The sequence below is a fragment of the Camellia sinensis genome, chromosome 1 (genome assembly GCF_055761805.1).
Source record: "Camellia sinensis isolate YWXY chromosome 1, ASM5576180v1, whole genome shotgun sequence".
In the NCBI taxonomy this organism is placed as follows: Eukaryota; Viridiplantae; Streptophyta; class Magnoliopsida; order Ericales; family Theaceae; genus Camellia; species Camellia sinensis.
In genome coordinates, this window is record NC_138961.1 from 205,661,045 (window position 1) to 205,679,024 (window position 17,980).

A 17,980-nucleotide genomic window follows, 5' to 3' on the forward strand; every position below is an offset into this window, starting at 1 on the left:
TCTTCAGGAGACCAAAAAGTGGTTCACAAGTCAAAGTTAATTTTGAGATAAACCATCTTATGAATTGCACTTTACCTAGAAAGCCTCGCATCTCCTTTTTAGCCCTTGGTGGTGGCATTTCTAGGATGGCCTTGATTTTGGAAGGGTCGACTTTGATACCTCTCTGTGTAGTCAGAAACTGCAACATTTTTCTTACTGTAACACCGAACGTACACTTCTGAGGATTCAGCTGCAACCGAAACTCTCTGATCCTTTGGAAAAACTTTTGCAAGGCGGTATAGTGGCCCTCTCTTTCTTTGGACTTGACAATCATGTCGTCCACATACACCTCAACCTCTTTGTGGATCATGTCGTGCAATATTGTGGTCGCGGCCCGTTGATATGTAGCTCCAGCATTCTTTAGCCCAAATGGCATTACCCTGTAGCAATAAGTCCCCCACGGGGTGGTGAATGCAGTTTTTTCTCGGTCTTCAGGTGCCATCACTATCTGGTTGTAGCCCGAAAAGCCATCCATGAACAAAAGCAAAGCATGCCCCGCTGTGAAGTCCACTAACTCATTGATATGCGGCAAGGGATGTCGTCCTTTGGACTAGCTCTGTTCAAGTCCCTGAAATCCACGCATACTCGGATCCTGCCATCCTTCTTCGGCACTGGAACGATATTGGCCAACCAAGTTGGGTATTCAGATACCAATAGGATCCCTGCGTCAATTTGCTTGGTGACCTCTTCTTTAATTTTGAGAGCCCAATCGGGGCGGATCCTCCTGAGTTTCTGTTTAACGGGTCGGGCCTCGGGGTCAAGAGGGATCCAGTGCTGTACAATCTCAGGATCGATTCTAGGCATGTCTTCGTAGGACCACGCGAAAACATCTTTGAAATCTTTTAATAAAGCGACTAAGCGCTCGCGTTCCTCCGAAGACAACGTGGACCCGATCTGGACCAGCCGCGGGTCCTCCTTAGTACTAACATTATCAGTAGTGATTTCATCAACTAAAGGTTTAACAAATCTTTCCTGCTCTTAATCAATTAAGCGTTGCAAAATCGGAGGAATTTTTTCCTCGTCGTTTTCATCAAAATTTTGAAAGTCCTGATTAATACAATAAATCAAGGGCACAAAAAAGTACTCAGAAACCACATCCATTCCATTCTCATTAAGCATATCCAAATTGTCCGATTCTTCGGTTACAACAGACTCGAAAGAGAAAGAAAAAGACGACTTAGACAGATCTGTGGCATCCGGGTTGTCACCCCCAGGAATACCGGACTCAGACTCAGTCGAGCTGGAACCTGATTTCGACTCAATAGATTCGGTGGAATCAGATTCTGGCTCACTGCCTGACCCAGTGCTGCTTGACAAAAATCCCTCATCGTACTGCCAGATGAAAGAGGGTGCGATGGATGCATCCAAAATACTTACTGGTAGGTTCGCAGCTGTTTCATTCCCAATCATGGACACCGAGAAGTTATCCCCCAAACACTTCTGTACGATCGGAGGATCTGAAAGTACACAAGCCAGCGCTACCCCCATTTCATTTTCAGTGCTCTCGGAATCCACTGCCTCATTCTGCTCAACCTCAGTCGATGGGTCTGTCTGCTCCTCGACAACATCATCCCCGGATAACTGCAGGTCGAAGAAGATCTTAAACCCTGGCTCGCACTTCCTCTCCGCGCTCAACCATGGTTTCGGGAAGCCACAGAATGGAAAATCTTCCCCCTTCCGGACGAAGCGTCCGTTTAGGGTACCCTGAATGGGTCGGTACATTAGCTCATAAGGCTTCCTGGCCTGTTTTGCTTTGGCTCTCTCGGCCATCTCCTTACCTTTCCTTTCCCAGTCCTCTTTGGTGGGCAGATAACCTAAACCAAAGGTATGCGAGTTGTGCGGCACTTTAGCCGATACAACGACGCTCTTCCGGCCACTCTTTCCCAATCCCATCCCAGGGATATGTTGAAGCTTGTTCATGATTGCACACTGACATACACCCCCTCATTAACAGCCAAAATGTTCTGTACGACCCGGGCCTCAGCTAGAGTAAACCCCGATAAGAACACATCTTCCGTGCCGTGCTCGATTTCCAAGACTGGTGTAGACACTTCTGGCGGCAGATGGATTGACGAGTTCCCAAAAACAATGGCTACCCCCTTCCTGTGAGGGTACTTCAACATCTGATGCAAGGTAGAAGAGACTGCCTTGACTTGGTGCAACCACGGTCGTCCCAAAAGTAGGTTAAAGGTTGCGGGAACGTCCAAGACATGGAATTCAATGTTGTGTTGTCCTGGACCAACCTGGGTCTGAATTTTGACAGTCCTCATCACCTCCCTGCTTGTGTTATCATAGGCTCTGATCACTCGAGTAGTTGGCACGAAGTCCGCGGGCTTCAACCCGATTGCATATGCCGTCCTTGATGGGCACACATTAATGACGGATCCCGTGTCGACAAGAACCACTGGCACCCATTTGTCTCTACATTCCACAGAGATGTAGAGGGGTTTGTTATGATTTGTGTCCTCAGGCGGTAGTTCTTTGTCTGAAAAGGTCAACGTCGGGGAACCTCCTTGTAATAACCCTCATCGCTGCTTACCGATAAACATTGATTACCGTCAAACTGAACTGATTATGACTGATAATTGAACTGATTAGAGTACTGGACTGACTGACTGAAAACTGGAACTGAATTGACTGCGTACGTATGTTAATTTGTATTCTATCTGTTTGATTGTTTATTTGATCTGTTTACGTTTTATGTTTCAATTGCTAATTGAAGGCCTTATCGGCGGCCGAACCGGGAATTGATTAATGTTTCTCGACCCTCATAATTAATGTAATTTTATGGTGTATTTATCTGAAATCTGATTTAGTGTGACTAAATTAGATTAAAATAAGCTAATTAAAGAGTTAGGCTTAATTACCAAATTGCCATCCTAGTGGCCCACTACTTGAATCATCTTTGAGCCTCATTACACTCATACATACACATTTCATCAGCTCATTCCTTAGACTCAACCGACCAAGATAGAGAGTGAGAGAGAATTGAGTGGATCTTGAGTTCATTGGTAGAATTGCTTGAAGAATTGAAGTATAGCTTGCTAATTTGAGCTTCTAGTCTTGTATTGAAGACCTAAGGTAGAGTAACTGCCCTTTTGTTCTTGAGTTTAAGTGATTCTTGCATGATTTATAGCAAATTGTAGCCTTGAGCCAAGTTATGGCTCTTACATGTTGAATTGAAGCTCATTCCTTGCATGCATGTTTGTATTGTAGATGTTGAGTTGTTTTCATGGCAAAATGTTACTTGCATGCTCACAATTATGTTTAAGTCCATGAACTCATCATGTTCTAGAAACAATTGGCTCCTTAGAGCATCAAATTGAAGCTTTGAATTGATTTGAATTCATGCATGTTTGCATGTTCTCCATGTTCATGAAAATGGTTTGAAATTGGATTTGAATCAAACACCCTTGGGCTTTGATTTCTTAAAATTGAGCTTTGAACCATGTCATTCTATATGTTTACAAGTGTTTTCTGGAAATTCAGCCCAAGAGGATCGGTTTTGATGCATTTAAACCTGGTTTTGGCTTGGAGGTGCAATCTGGAATTCCCAGATTTTGCACTTCCGCTCGAGCGGAGGAAGTTACGCTCGAGCGTGGAATCCGAGCATCCAGTATTTTCTCTGCACTGTTTTACAGTCCGCTCGAGCGGAGGATTGGGAGCTCGAGCGGAGGCATGTGTCTCACGATTGAGCGGGCGTCGAGCGTCCGTCGAGCGGAGATTTCACCCATCCAGTACTTTTACAGTACGCTCGAGCGGGAAAGTTGACGCTCGAGCGTGTACCTTGTTGCATGACCGCTCGAGCGGGGAAACCTGAGCTCGAGCGGGACTCTATTTTTCTGAAACTTCTGAAACTGCTTTTAAACGTGCATCTTTGCATCCTCATCCCATTCTAGGCATTCTTAGGCCTAGTTTAAGGCGTCTTGTTGAGGGCGTAGATGTAGAACACACCGAGGCAATTAGGGATTAAGTTATTATCTTTCCCAGCTGTGTAGCTTAGTGTGTTCACTCTGTTAACTGTGTAGGGTTGGCGACTGGGGAGACACGCTCTAGCATACTGTAGCCCAGAACTCTGTGAGTAACGATTGTGTAAAGATATGTTCAAAAATGATTATTTTCTGAACAACTGAACTGTACTGTTTCTGAATTGAATACTATTAATTGAATGAATGTATGTCCTATATTCTGAACTGTATTGTGGCATCCTTAGCACCTACTGTTTACTGTTACTGTGACAGAATTCTCTGTCGGTTCCCTCGTTGGAACCACTACTGTTTACTGACTGATGGCCATCATTTACTGTTCGGTCTTTTAAGACCTACTGTTTACTGTACTGTTATGCTAATGGGTGTACCACATATGACTGTACTGACTGAACGACTGAAATACTGTTTAAACGAACTGTTTTCATACTGTAAGGACATTCATTCTTAACATCTTTACGCATTATGTTATTCACTGGGCTTTAGCTCACTGCTCATATATATATGTAGGTGTTCAGGCACCAGACCGCGGCTAGGAGCGTCAGGGTTACTCCAGTTTTGTCAAGCCAGCCTATGTGCCTCACTGCGAGGTTCCGAGCCTATCGTGCTAAGGCTTAGGGGTGTTTTAGGATTTCCCCTTCTGTACTGTCTTACTATATTGTAATAACCGAATGGATTGTATAGACTGAATGTTACTGTACTGTTATGTAAGGGATTGGGTCCCTAGTCTGAATGATTGTATATAGTGTGCATACTGCTCTGTACTGATTATGTTTATATGTATGGAAAGTCTTTTTGCATACAGACTGTCACAGCTCATTGGGCATTGTTTAATTACTGTATTGGCTTCCGCCAGGCCCTGTACTCTGTTTTACTGTTCTACTGTTAAGCAGGCCTTCGGTAATCTCGGATTACTGGCCGGTTACGGTGCTAAACACATAGGGCCGGGTTTGGGTCATGACACTCCTCCCGGAAAGACCAGTCCAACTAGCTGCTCAGGTGTGGTGTCAATGGAGAGCTTAACCTTGTCCATAGCAGATAAGACAGCCTGTCTATGTACTCGCAAAGCCATAAGCAGTCCCCAGATAGAGATGTCTGCTTGTATCTTTTTCAGCTGCTTCAGTACAGCCTCTTCTTCGAGTTGCTTCTCTTTTTGTTTCTCGGCCTCCTTGTCCTTCCCGGACGCTTCTAGTTGGTCTAAATACGGGGGCTTGAAATACCGCCTGCTCCTGGTCATATGATCGACTTCGCCGATGTACCAAGTATCGTCTGGTTGATTACTCCCCCAGTCCTCATCCGTGTGGGCGAGACATAGATCATCGTCTTCCCACCACATTTCATCGGCAGCCGATAGACACCTGTCCGGCTCCGGTTCCACTGTCCTTGTACTCGTAATACCTTCTGTCCACATGCTCACAGCATTCTCTGTCTTCATGCACACAGAACTTTCAATCCCCACGGGGGCCTTGGCTTTCCTAATTCTCTCAGACTCTTCGATTCCTTCTTGTTCCAACTGCGTCAGTACAGCTAGCTGCTCTATAATTCCCGTATTCAAAGTGCCCAGATCCCGAGCGAGATTTTTAGCACCGGCGCTCTCCGGCGATACATTCTGATCTCCGGCCCTTCCGGCCACAATTGATGTCCTTGCCCCTGCCGGGCCCTGTTCCAACTAAGATTCTTCAACAATGTCTGGTAGGTCATCAAGCCACCCGGTAACCTCTGTTGACTCTTCAAAATCCGACCAGTTGACTGCCACGCCCTCTGGATCTTGTTCAATACTGGAGGTTAGCAAAATCCCCCTCCACAACCGCCAAGTCATCTATCCTCTGACCAAATCCATCCCCTTATATCACAAAAAGTTCTGCCCCTGCCGGCAATTCCACATTTGGCCCAACCTGGACTACTGACAGAATGTAGTCACTTGGACTGTATACCTCCTCAGCAAAACTCCCAGATTCCTCAGATTCTGACTCAACAATCCCATTCTCCACTGAAGTCTCCCCTGTTCTGTCTTCGACAGTCACCACCATTGGTTCGGGTTGGGTTCTGGAGATGTCCAACATGCACAAGTCAGTGTAGTCAGGAAGGAGCACCTCCGGCTTGGGTAGGTGGGACGGGGTAATATATATGCAAGGATCGAAAGACACGACCCCAGTCTAGATAAAGTTGATGCGTTTGGGAGGTGGAGCTTGGTTATGCGGTGGGAGAGGGTTGGTTGTGACGTTGGGTTTTTCTGAAGGCACAATCACCTGTTTGTCAATGAGGTCTTGAATCTCATGACGCAATCTAAAACATTGGTCGGTGTCATGACTGTGTTGTTGGTGATATGCGCAGTATTTTGTCGGGTTATGAGAGGGTGGGAGTGAATTTGGCAATGGCCTCGGCTCCAGGGGCTTCAAGTGCCCTTTTCTGATTAATACCCCTAGAGCTTTGGACAGGGGCATATATAACGGGGTGAAGGTTCTTTGGCCTCGAGGTTGGTATTTGGTTGTTTGTGTGTTACTTCCGGACGCACCGGAGAATGGTGTAGCTGCCGGGGTTCTTGGAGGGGGAATGGTGGTGACCATGCTTACTTCTGAAGTTCTATTATTTGCGGTGTTACTGGTGCCTGTATTGGTGTTGCGGTTGAAGGTTCTTCTGGGTTACTCTCTGTCATTATCAATCAAGCCCTGTTTCAAGGCATCCTCAATCTGTACTTCCATCTCATGCAAATCTGAAAAGGTAGGGAAGGGGAGTACGATCATTTTCTGCATAAGCTTAGGCTGGAGATTGCGCACAATTATCCGGATTTGATCCTTGTCAGTGGGCCTAAGGGTCATCATTGAGGCCTTGGCCCTCCAGCGGGCTACGAAATCAGAAAAACTCTCCTTAGGCTCTTGCCTTGTTGTCTTAAGATCACGGGTTGTAATCTCGATTTACGTGTTATAGGACTACTGCGTAACGAAAGCCTCGGCCATCTCATCCCAGTTCCGTTTGGCATCATCTTCTAATTTTGCATACCAGATAGCGGCCACACCCGATAGGGTCCGGCCGAATAATGAAAGTTTCTGCGGTCTGGTGAGGCCCATCGGTCGTAGTATATCTGAGAACAACCGGAGATGCACCATGGGATCTCCAGATCCGTTAAAGCGGTCGATTTGCGGCATTTTGAACCTATCTGGCAGCGTCACAGCCACGTCAGTATACCCGTTCTCAATGTCTGGGATGGACTTTACCCCCTGGGATTTCTTGAACAACTTTTCGAGCTTGCTCAACTTCAATGCTGTAGGGTCCACTTCGAACTCGAAGGGAGAGTTCGGTTGATTGATAGGCATAGGTGCCTTGGACAATTGAGGTAGAATCGGGGGCGGAGTCGGCCCCGTTGGGATGTCTGTATCCTCCTGGATATTCTGGACATTCGGTGTCTCCCCAGGTAGCGGGACCCTTGGTGGGGGAGGAGCTTGATGTGAGGCTGATGCTCCGGCTTGCTGCTGTAGCCGGGTAATTAGCTCTGTCTGCTGGGCCATGATCGCAGCCTACTATTTGAAGAATTCCGCTTGGCGGGCAACGTCCTCCTGCATGAGCTTCATACTTTCTTGAAGCTGACGCATCATTGCTTCCATCCCGGCCATGTTCTGCTAATCCTGCTGACTGACTAGTATATCTATCTCTATGGTAATAATTGAGACCTCGGCCCGACTGTCCACTGATGGGGTAGACCACTACTCTGGTAACCGCTGCTCGGATATACTGCGTTTTCTCGGCCTCCGTCTGATAACCGGGGGTAGATAGTGGAACACTGGTTGTCCGTCAACCAGATCCTCAAATCGATTGAGTCGGCAACCTCTTGTCTAGAGTGCTTGGGGAATATATGCTTGATCTGAAGCAATTGTGCTACGCTACCCCTAGCAAAAAGATAAATAAAGCAATAATAAGGAAATAAACAACCAGACAAACAGACAGCATAAGAGCTTAAAATAAACACACAACACACAGTCGGGCATAACAACACGCAGTCGATAAACTAAATATACTGTTCTCAAAAGCACTAATCACTGTTCCCAAACTACCGTCCCCAAAACTGAATCTGATACCCGCAGATAACTGATTCTCAAAATACTGAACTGGTGCCCGCAGGCCTGATGCTCAAACTTGCAAACTGATACATGTATGCCTGTAGAGACGCACTCCAAAAGCACATAGTAAGCAACTGAGAGCCAAAACACCCCTATGTTGGGGTAGGGTTTCCCTGTCCTATTTTGTCAAGAACTAGGGTTTCACTACGCACGTAGTGGTTTCCAACAACCTATGATCGGGTAAGCAACCTGTCCTAGTTTGGAATGGTCACTATGGATTCCGAATATGTGCTAGGTCGAATGGTCAAAGAGGGTGCCCCGGTAAAACCAGGGTTTGTGTTCCAGTCATGGCAAAGCCCGCAACCGGTCAGCCTTATGGCACGCTTCTCGAAGCAAGCCTCCGGCAAACCGTTCAGGAATAGGATACGGCAAACACGGTGTCCTAGGCACACCAATGCAAATGCAATGCAAAGAAACACATAAGTGTAATCAAAACAAGATATCATGAGTTCGAGTCAAGTTCTCCAAACTCCTTAGCAGAGTCGCCAGAAACTGTAGACGTCCCCGAACGTCCTGGGAGGGAATCCCGTTTTGTTCATTGGGGCTTACTACAGTTCAGACTCAAATGTCACGGTTCTGAATCTAATCCCGCAAAGTGCAATGCGAGACCGATAAATCACCAAAGAGTCCAAATCCGGCAAATCATTTTGAAAAACAGATTTTTAGAAAGAAGTGCCAAACATAGACTGCTTTGCCAGATACAGAGTCGCCACCTAAATATTTTATTTTGGGGGAATTTAGGAAACCCTGACTCGTGCCTAAGGCCACGTGTCCGTCATCACCAAAGTTGCCTCAGCTCGGGAACTTGGGTACGATTGGGGAAGGTCACTTCGTGAGCACCCCCGCTCGCCCGATCAAAGATCGGCTTCTACTAACCATGATATCAAGTTTTGAAAACATTATGTGCTCTTATTCCGGTTTATTAGCCTAGATTTACTATGTAATGCGCACAACATACAAGTATAGAGTGGATTACCTAAGTTGGAACAAAGCATCGCGTATCCGTTTGTTTTGAAAATGGATTGAAGTTTGCTACTCGCAAATAGGCTAAAACACGGGTTTCGACAAATTATTCCAACTCAAGCAACCCAACCTTCACCCACAGGCATTCAGGCTGTTATATCACATAAACACATAGCCTCATGGTAAGCATGCTATCATGGCAGTCACTCACACACATGCAAGGATGCTAAAGCATAAACACTTACCGAGTACTCCGAGCCAAAGAAAGAAACTAATTAGAAATCATGCATGAATCCTAACTATGCTGAAATGCCTAATGCAACACATGCAAAAATGCAACTAAGATAGGCTCGGCTATCCTAAAATGGCATACGAAATGCAACAACCGATACATGTATTCAACTTGGAATTAAAATACAATGCAGTTAGCATGATGCGCCGAGCCCGATGCGTGCAAAACAGATGAATGGATGTAAACATACGAGCATAAGGATGCTAATTTAAATGTGCCCTAAAACTAACCATCATAAGCTGGTAAATAAAAAGGAGAAAGACGTGGGGTTGGAAGACATACATCACACACACGCACACTTATTACAACATTGCCCTCCTCGGAGGGTCCAAATAAATATTACACAACCAAAATGGATAATAACTCACAGCTAATTATTACACAATTCTAGCTAATTAACAAATCAACTAAGTAAGCAATAAACTAGCATGCAAACTATGTAGAATGGACTGCCTCGGCTCTGTTTTGGATGACAATGGATGCATGCATGCTCGAGTCGCCTCGTCGGGAAATCCATCGCAATGCCTCATCTCGCCTTTGTGTGCAATTGATTTGAGAAACTTGCAAGAAGCTCCAAGAGGCTGAAACTCCACTCTGGAAAGTTGTGGGAGGGTTGTCGACCAGCCAATGGCATTGGAGACCACCTGCCGATCACCCTTTGTGGTGGACACCAAAAAAAGGTGGTCGGCCTACCAGGAAACCTGGTCGGCCGACCACTTTCTGCCCCTGGATTCTAGTTTTCTGTAACACAAAGCAATAGGGAGGCATGGCAAGGTATTTTCAACAAATGTGTGCTCGACCACTCTCCCCGTCATAACATAGGCTCTAGGGAGTGTAACCCTTGATCCTCGGACCACCAATCACGCATCTCGATGCATGATGGCCGAGGAGTCGAATTGCACGACTCAATGGGACATGAATGCACATATAAGCAACTAAAACCAACAACTCCATCATGGATGGTCAAGAGTGTCGGCGACCGGGAATCGAGGCATGCTTCGTCACTTTGAGTACGAGACGTCCCTTGTTTCCCGTGTTCGGACTAACTCCTATTCCGAACACAATGCAACCCAAACATGGAAACGCAATGCAATTATGTAAACAAGAAACATGGCATGCGCAATGCAATGCATGCAAGCATAATGAAATGTAACATAAGTATGCAAACATACAATACAAGGGACAAGCACGCAACAAAATGACCAAACCACCAACGCCAAAAGCATGCATACTCAATGCAAAGCAACATAAGCAACCTATCAATGCTAATGGCATGCAACCATGTGACACGATGCGACTTAGCATACTCAATACGACAAACTACCCGGCATGCGCAATGCTAAGGATAATATGGCATATTCAATGCAAGATGAACTTAAACCAAAGTGAATGGGCCTCAGCCACACCCAAATCAGTGGCCAAACATGATGAAAATGAAGCAACAACACACATGCAAACATGCACAAATGCAAGGGACCAAACCTAAGGCACCAAATGCAACTCTATCAAAGCATGGCAAGGGATGAAATATGGCATACAAACACACATTTTTCAGCGCTAAAACATGATGCACCATGGTCCTGAATCATGAAAATATGTCACACAATGCATGCTAGATGGCCCAAATACCGAAACTAGTGAAGCGGATTACACTAGAGGTACACAAAGTAATGCACAAATGACAAAACCGACCCCAAACAGACCCTAGGCAGCTCCAAGATAGTGGGAAAATATGTTGGGATGGTGGCTTGGAATGCATTCAAATGAAGCTCATGCAATGGCCGGTGAATGAGGCATTTAAGCATAACTCTCAAACGCATTTAAAGAGTGAAAATCATGGAAATATGACATACATATAAGCTCTGAAATATGATGTGCAATGGCCCCAAAACATGAAAACACCTCAGTATATGCATGCGATGGACCTCAAAACTCAAAGTTAAGCATGGATATTGAACTACAGGCATGCAAAAAAAAGCATCATTTGACCATGAGACCCAAAAACAGAGCTAAGGCAGTCCAAAATATGCACAAAATCAGTTTAAGGCATGGCCAAAAAGTGCTAGAATCAAGGGTCAACATAGCATGCAATGTAAGCTAGTAAAGAGGATTTGCACTACAAGTATGTGAGGCAATCAAGAGGCCACCAAACAAGCAAAATTTAGAAGTATGCCATGTCAAATAATGCCCAAAAACTCATGGAAACAAGGTCAATGCATGCAAGAATGATATGTTCCTTTGAAAGGCCAAAAAGAGAGTTATTCTACACATGCAAGATGGACACCCCACATGACAAAACCATCTCTAGACAGAGGTTATGAAGGCCCTAAAACTCACTAAAAAGGGCCTGAAATGAGGCTAGGAAGCATGCAAGTAAAGGCTCCTTTGAAAGGCTATGAAGAGGGTTACTCTACACATGCAAGAGGGACACCTAATATGGCAAAAATAACTTTGGACAGAGTTTATACAGGTCCTAAAACTCATCAAAAATGGTCTGAAACATGCTCAAGAAGTGTGCAAATATGGGCTCCTTTGTTAGGCCAACAATGTTAGTAAACAAGACAAGGGGTGAGAGGGTCACCCCTCTCTGACTTTGGGGCTTAAAATAGTATGCTAGCCACTTTCAGTGGCTAGAAGGCCAAACAAAGCTCACTTCAAAGGCCTTAATGCATGGCTCAAAACAAGATGAAAACAAGCATGCAAGGGGGTAGATGACCCCCAACAGAAAAATGACCTTAAACAAACTTGTTAAGAAGTTCAAAATAAGACTTTTTTTAGTTTACACTAAAGCTCAAATATGCTTGCAAGTATGGATAAAATAAGGATCAAAATGATGCTCAAAAAGGGAGAAAATGGTTACCCTTGTAGAGAAGACCTCCAGCAGCTTCTGGACCAAAGTAGCAAACCTTCAACCTCTGAAAACTAGCTCCAAGGTGCTTGGATGGATGGTGGAAGGGTTAAGCTAAGGGTTGGTGTGCAAAGGACCAAGAACTATGGAGTATTTGAGCACAAAAGAGAGAGATATATAGAGAGGTGTATATTGTATGCCTTAGAAGCAAAGTTTGAACCTTTGCAATGGAAGAGGACCTCTTCCTTATAGAGGAGAGGGGCTAAAGCTTCCTCAAGAAGCTTAAAACCAAGCTTAAAGATCCTTCATACACGTGTATGGAGGATAAATTCTGAGGCTTCCAACTGGCACAGCTGGCTAATACTCAGTGAGACAAAAAAGGAGAAAGCTGGTCGACCAGTTCAGGTGGTCGGCTGACCCCTTGCCCTGGTCGGCCGACCAGGTTCAAATGGGTCAATCATCAAAAGCTGGTCGGCAGCCCTGATTGGTGGTCTCCCAGGTGAGTGCAAGCTAGTGGTGTGGTGGGAGACCAACAATTATGGCCCAAAAGTAAGGGAGACTAGCTACCTGACAAGAAAAATCGGCCGACCGGGGAAAGGTGGTCTCCAAGAAGAAAAGGTGGTCTCCCACCCTTGTACCACCTTCCTAACAATGAAGTTAGGGTCTATGCCAAAAATGAACCAAGACGGATGCAAAACGAGGGTTCGGGGGCCAAAACGCATAGCCGGGTGCCTCGAAAACTGAATGTTAAGCATCAAAGGTGGCGTGAGACCACAAAGGTGGTCTCTCGGGCCACAGTGTCCCTCTAAAGAGAGGAAACAAGGTGTGTGCCAAATATCGGAGCAAACGGAGGTAGTTAAGCGGTCCCGAACCGAGGCACACGGTCGACGACTTCGAAAATCGAAAACTGGTCTCCAAACGGGAACAGTGGTCTACGACCACAAAAAGTTGCCTACGGCCATTGAGAGATGGTCTACGAGACCTCTCCCTCCCTTCGGGAAGAGAGAACAGAACCTGGTTTGCAAACTGAGGCAAAACACAAAAGGTCCCGAAGTCCGGAGGCAAGGCTCTCAGCCGAGACTTCGTGACCTCAGGACGAGCACAGCATGCGTGATCACCGAGTGCTCAATCGATGACATCTGAGTCTTAAGGTCGGTCAAAAATGAGGTGTCTATAGGATCGCTATATGACAGATATGATGTGACACTTCAAAAAAAATAAAGTAGTGTTTGGTAGAGTTTTAGAATTATGATTTGAAAATAGAGTTGCATTTTGAGTTTGTGAGTTTTGAAATTATGATTTGAAAAGAGAATTTGTTTGGTTATGATTTTTGAATTTTTGATGTGACATATGAAATGAAAAAAGTTATTTGATTATGAGTTTTGAAAAGAGTTTTTAAAACTTAATTAAAAACTTATAACTCATAGCCAAATATACAACTCAAAACTCTATTCAAAATTCTATTCAAAATTCATAACCAAACTCTTTTTAAAATTCAATTCAAAAAAATAATTTGTCATTTTGGTCTAAAAAAAATAATTTCTATATTTAAAAAATACCAAAAACAAATATATATATATATATATATATATTTCCAAATAATAGATAGCGACTGGCAATTGCTAAAAAAAAAAAAAAAAGTACTGTTCCGGTCAACGGCCGGACATCCGGGAGACGTCCGAGGGGACGACCCAAAGCGCAAATTCAAAAATCAAAAACTCACTGCCAAACATGCATTAGAATGTGTTTTCAAATGTGGCGTTAGAATTAATTTTTAAAAACTTCAACTAAATATAACATTGAAATGTAGGGGTGAAATTATAATTTGAAAGCTATACCAAACATAGCCTAAAACTCTTTATTGTACTTTTCCCTAATGTGACAACGTGACGGGCATAATCTGACACTTCAAAAAAAATACGAACTCCTTAGTGTATTTTTTCAAATGTGACAATATGGCGGGTATGATGTGATAGTCTAAAAAAAATTAAAACTCTTTAGTGTACTTTTCCCAAACGTGACATATGTAACACTCCAACGTGGCGGGTATGATGTGATACTCTGAAAAAAATAAAATTTTTTTAGTGTACTTTTTTCAAATGTGATACGCTAACGTGACGAATATGATGTGACACTAAAAATCTATTTAGTGTACTTTTTCCAAATGTGACACTCCAATATGACGAGCAAATGAGTCATTACACATCTAAAAAGACTAAATGAATCACAAAAAAAAAAAATATGGGATTATATGAATTACAAGTCCAAAATATGAAAATTGTTTTTGTTAATTTTTAAGTATGATCAATATATTTCATACTTTCAAATCACTATAAAATGAGCTTTTTACATTTTATTTTACAATTTTTATTTTTATTATCATTTCATTTAATAATTAATGACTTTAAAAATAATTGATTTTAAATGTTTACAAATTATTTTTGACCAATACCTAAACTAATTGAATAAAATATATTCACAATTATTAAATGAAATGATAATAAAAATAAAAATTGTGTCATAAACAAAAATTATTTTTCAGGCATTGTTTTAGATAACACTTTACAAGTAACTAAATAAAATTATTTAAAATTAAGTATTAAATGAAATAAATATAAAAATAAAAATTGTGTCATAAACAAAAAATATTTTTGAGTTTTGTAAAGACATTTTTTAGACGACACATTACAGTAACAAAATAAAAAATATTTATAATTAAATATTAAATAAAATGATTATAAAAATACATACAACTACTATTTATATATATTTTTATTTTACATGCTAATGTAATGACATAAAAATTTTAAAAAAAAATTATAAAGAGAATAAATTCATAAAAGATTTTTTTCTTTGGGGTTGGATCACTTAAGTATTTGGTTTTTTTTTTTTGTAAGCTTTTATTTATTCATTTTTTTTGGAAAGGAAGTTATTCAAAATATTTCAAAAGTGTGTAACGGTGTATAACGGACCGTTACAGCTAACGGTGTATAACGGACCGTTACAGCCAAGGTTTCGAAAAGCGGTTGCAGTCGCCATAATGGTTGCTGTGGCATGGTTGCGGTTGCGGGGTTAAAGGCCGTAGAGTAAAAGTTGTGATAACCGAAACCGAGATTTTTATTATTTTTCGCACAATTTGAGGAAAATTTACCAATACGCATATTTCTTTTTTCTAGAAATATATTTATTAGGGCTTAAAATAGATTTTGATCCATTTTTGTTAATTTTTAAGTATTATTCAATATATTTTATATTTTCAAATCACTATAAAAAGAGCATTTTACATTTTATTTTAATAGTTAATGACTTTAAAAATAATTGATTTTAAATGTCTACAAATTATTTTTGACCAACACCTGAACTAACTGAATAAAAAATATTCACAATTATTAAATGAAATGATTACAAAAATACAAATTGTGCCATAAACAAAAATTATTTTTCAAGCATTTTTTTAGACAACACTTTACAAGTAACTAAATAAAATTATTTACAATTAAGTATTAAATGAAATGATTATAAAAATAAAAATTGTGCCATAAACGAAATATATTTTTGAGATTTTTAAAGACATTTTTTAAACAACACATTACAGTAACAAAATTAAAAATATTTATAATTAAATATTAAATAAAATGATTATAAAAATAAATACAACTACTGTTTATATATTTTTTATTTTATATGCTAACGTAAAGAAATAAAAATTAAAAAAAAATTATAAAGAAAATAAATTCAGATAAGATTTTTTCTTTAGACTTGGATCACTTGAGTATTTGTTCTTTTTTCGTAAACTTTTTTTTTTTTTTTTTTGGGAAATGAAGTTATTCAAAATATTATAAAAGTGTGTAACAGATCGTTACAACCAAGGTTTCGAAAAGCGGTTGCAGTCGCCGTAACGGTTGTGGTGGCATGGTTGTGGTTGTGGGGTACAAAAGCCGTAGCGTAACGGTTGCGGTAACCGGAACCGTGATTTTTTTTGTTTTTCGCACAATTTGAAGAATACTTACCGATACGCATATATATATATATATATATATATATTTTTCTAGAATCACATTTATTAAGGTGTAAAATAGATTTTAATAAATTTTTGTTAATTTTTAAGTATGATTCAATATATTTCATATTTTTAAATCACTATAAAAGGAGTTTTTTACATTTTATTTTAATAGTTAATGACTTTAAAAATAATTGATTTTAAATGTCTACAAATTATTTTTTACCAATACCTAAGCTAATTGAATAAAAAAATATTCACAATTATTAAATGAAATGATTATAAAAATAAAAATTGCGCCATAAACAAAAATTATTTTTTGAGGGATTTTTTTAGACAACACTTTATAGGTAACTAAATAAAATTATTTACAATTAAGTATTAAATGAAATGATTATAAAAATAAAAATTGTGCCATAAACAAAATTATTTTTGAGTTTTTTAAAGACATTTTTTAGACAACGCATCACAGTAACAAAATAAAAAATATTTATAATTAAATATTAAATAAAAATAAAAATAAATACAACTACTATTTATATATTTTTATTTTTTACATGCTAACATGATGAAATAAAAATGAAAAAAAAAATTATAAAGAAAAAATTCACATAAGATTTTTTTCTTTGGAGTTGGATCACTTGAGTATTTGTTCTTTTTTTGTTAACTTTTATTTATTTATATTTTTTGGGAAAGGAAGTTATTCAAAATATTATAAAAGTGTGTAACGGACCGTTATAGCTGTTATGGTACTGCTACGGCCGTTACACATGTAAATTTCCATCACGCCGCTATAGCGGCCGTAGCGGGTGACGGTAATCACCACAACCATTACGTAATGGCTGCGGCTGCTTTTTAAAACCTTGGTTACAGTTGTTATGGTACCGTTGCGGCTATTACGTAACACCGAAATGGCCGTTATACATGTGAATTTCCGTTATACCACTATAGCGGTCGTAACGGATGATGGTCGTAATGGGTGACAGTAACCTCCACAATCGTTACATAACAGTTGCGACAGCTTTTTAAAACCTTGATTAGATTGCATATTTTTCTTACATAATAGGCATAAATGATACATAAATATATTAATATGTTGTCATGTACTACTGTGTTTGCCCTAGCCACCCCATGTCCTAATTTTTAAAGATTTATATGTTGTCGTGCTTGTATCATGATCCGATATCTATGTATATTATTCTACATGGTCTAAGGCTGCATTAGTACAAGGCTATGCCACTTCAAACATGACTACTATTGTAATTCTTTACAAGCTACATACATATATGGATACGTATCGAGAAACAACATGCATCTTCCAGAGAAAAGGGTTGATTCATCTGTGAAAATGACTCCACAGTTTGTGTGTTTTGTAACAGCGAAAGTGAATCATTGAACCATGTCTTAATCTGGTGCCCATTTGTGTGGAACATATGGACTGAAATGCTAAAGTGGTGGGATGTCTAATCTGCTTTGCCATGCTCTGGGGAAAAGTTAAAGAAGAAAGAAAGGTTGATTTGGGGGGCAATTCCATTGGCAGTGATGTGGTCAGTCTGGAGATGCAGGAATGAGTGTGTCTTCAGAGCAACTCCCCCAAATTTAGAGGATCTCTGTGAATTAATTAAAAACAGGATTGCTTTCTGGGTAAATCCATATCTAAGAGATTTTCAGTTCTCTGTACAGGATTTTGGAACCAATCTGAGGCAAATTAGGAGGTGTTTGGGAGGGGTAGGTGTA

At 40.9% G+C, this 17,980-nt stretch overlaps 1 long non-coding RNA gene across 1 annotated transcript in view; it reads right to left on the bottom strand.

Annotated features, from left to right (window-relative positions):
* The window catches only part of LOC145824449 (uncharacterized), a 145,285-nt gene that overhangs the window by 71,411 nt on the left and 55,894 nt on the right, over positions 1-17,980 (bottom strand). The gene's annotated exons all lie outside the window — the stretch shown is intronic.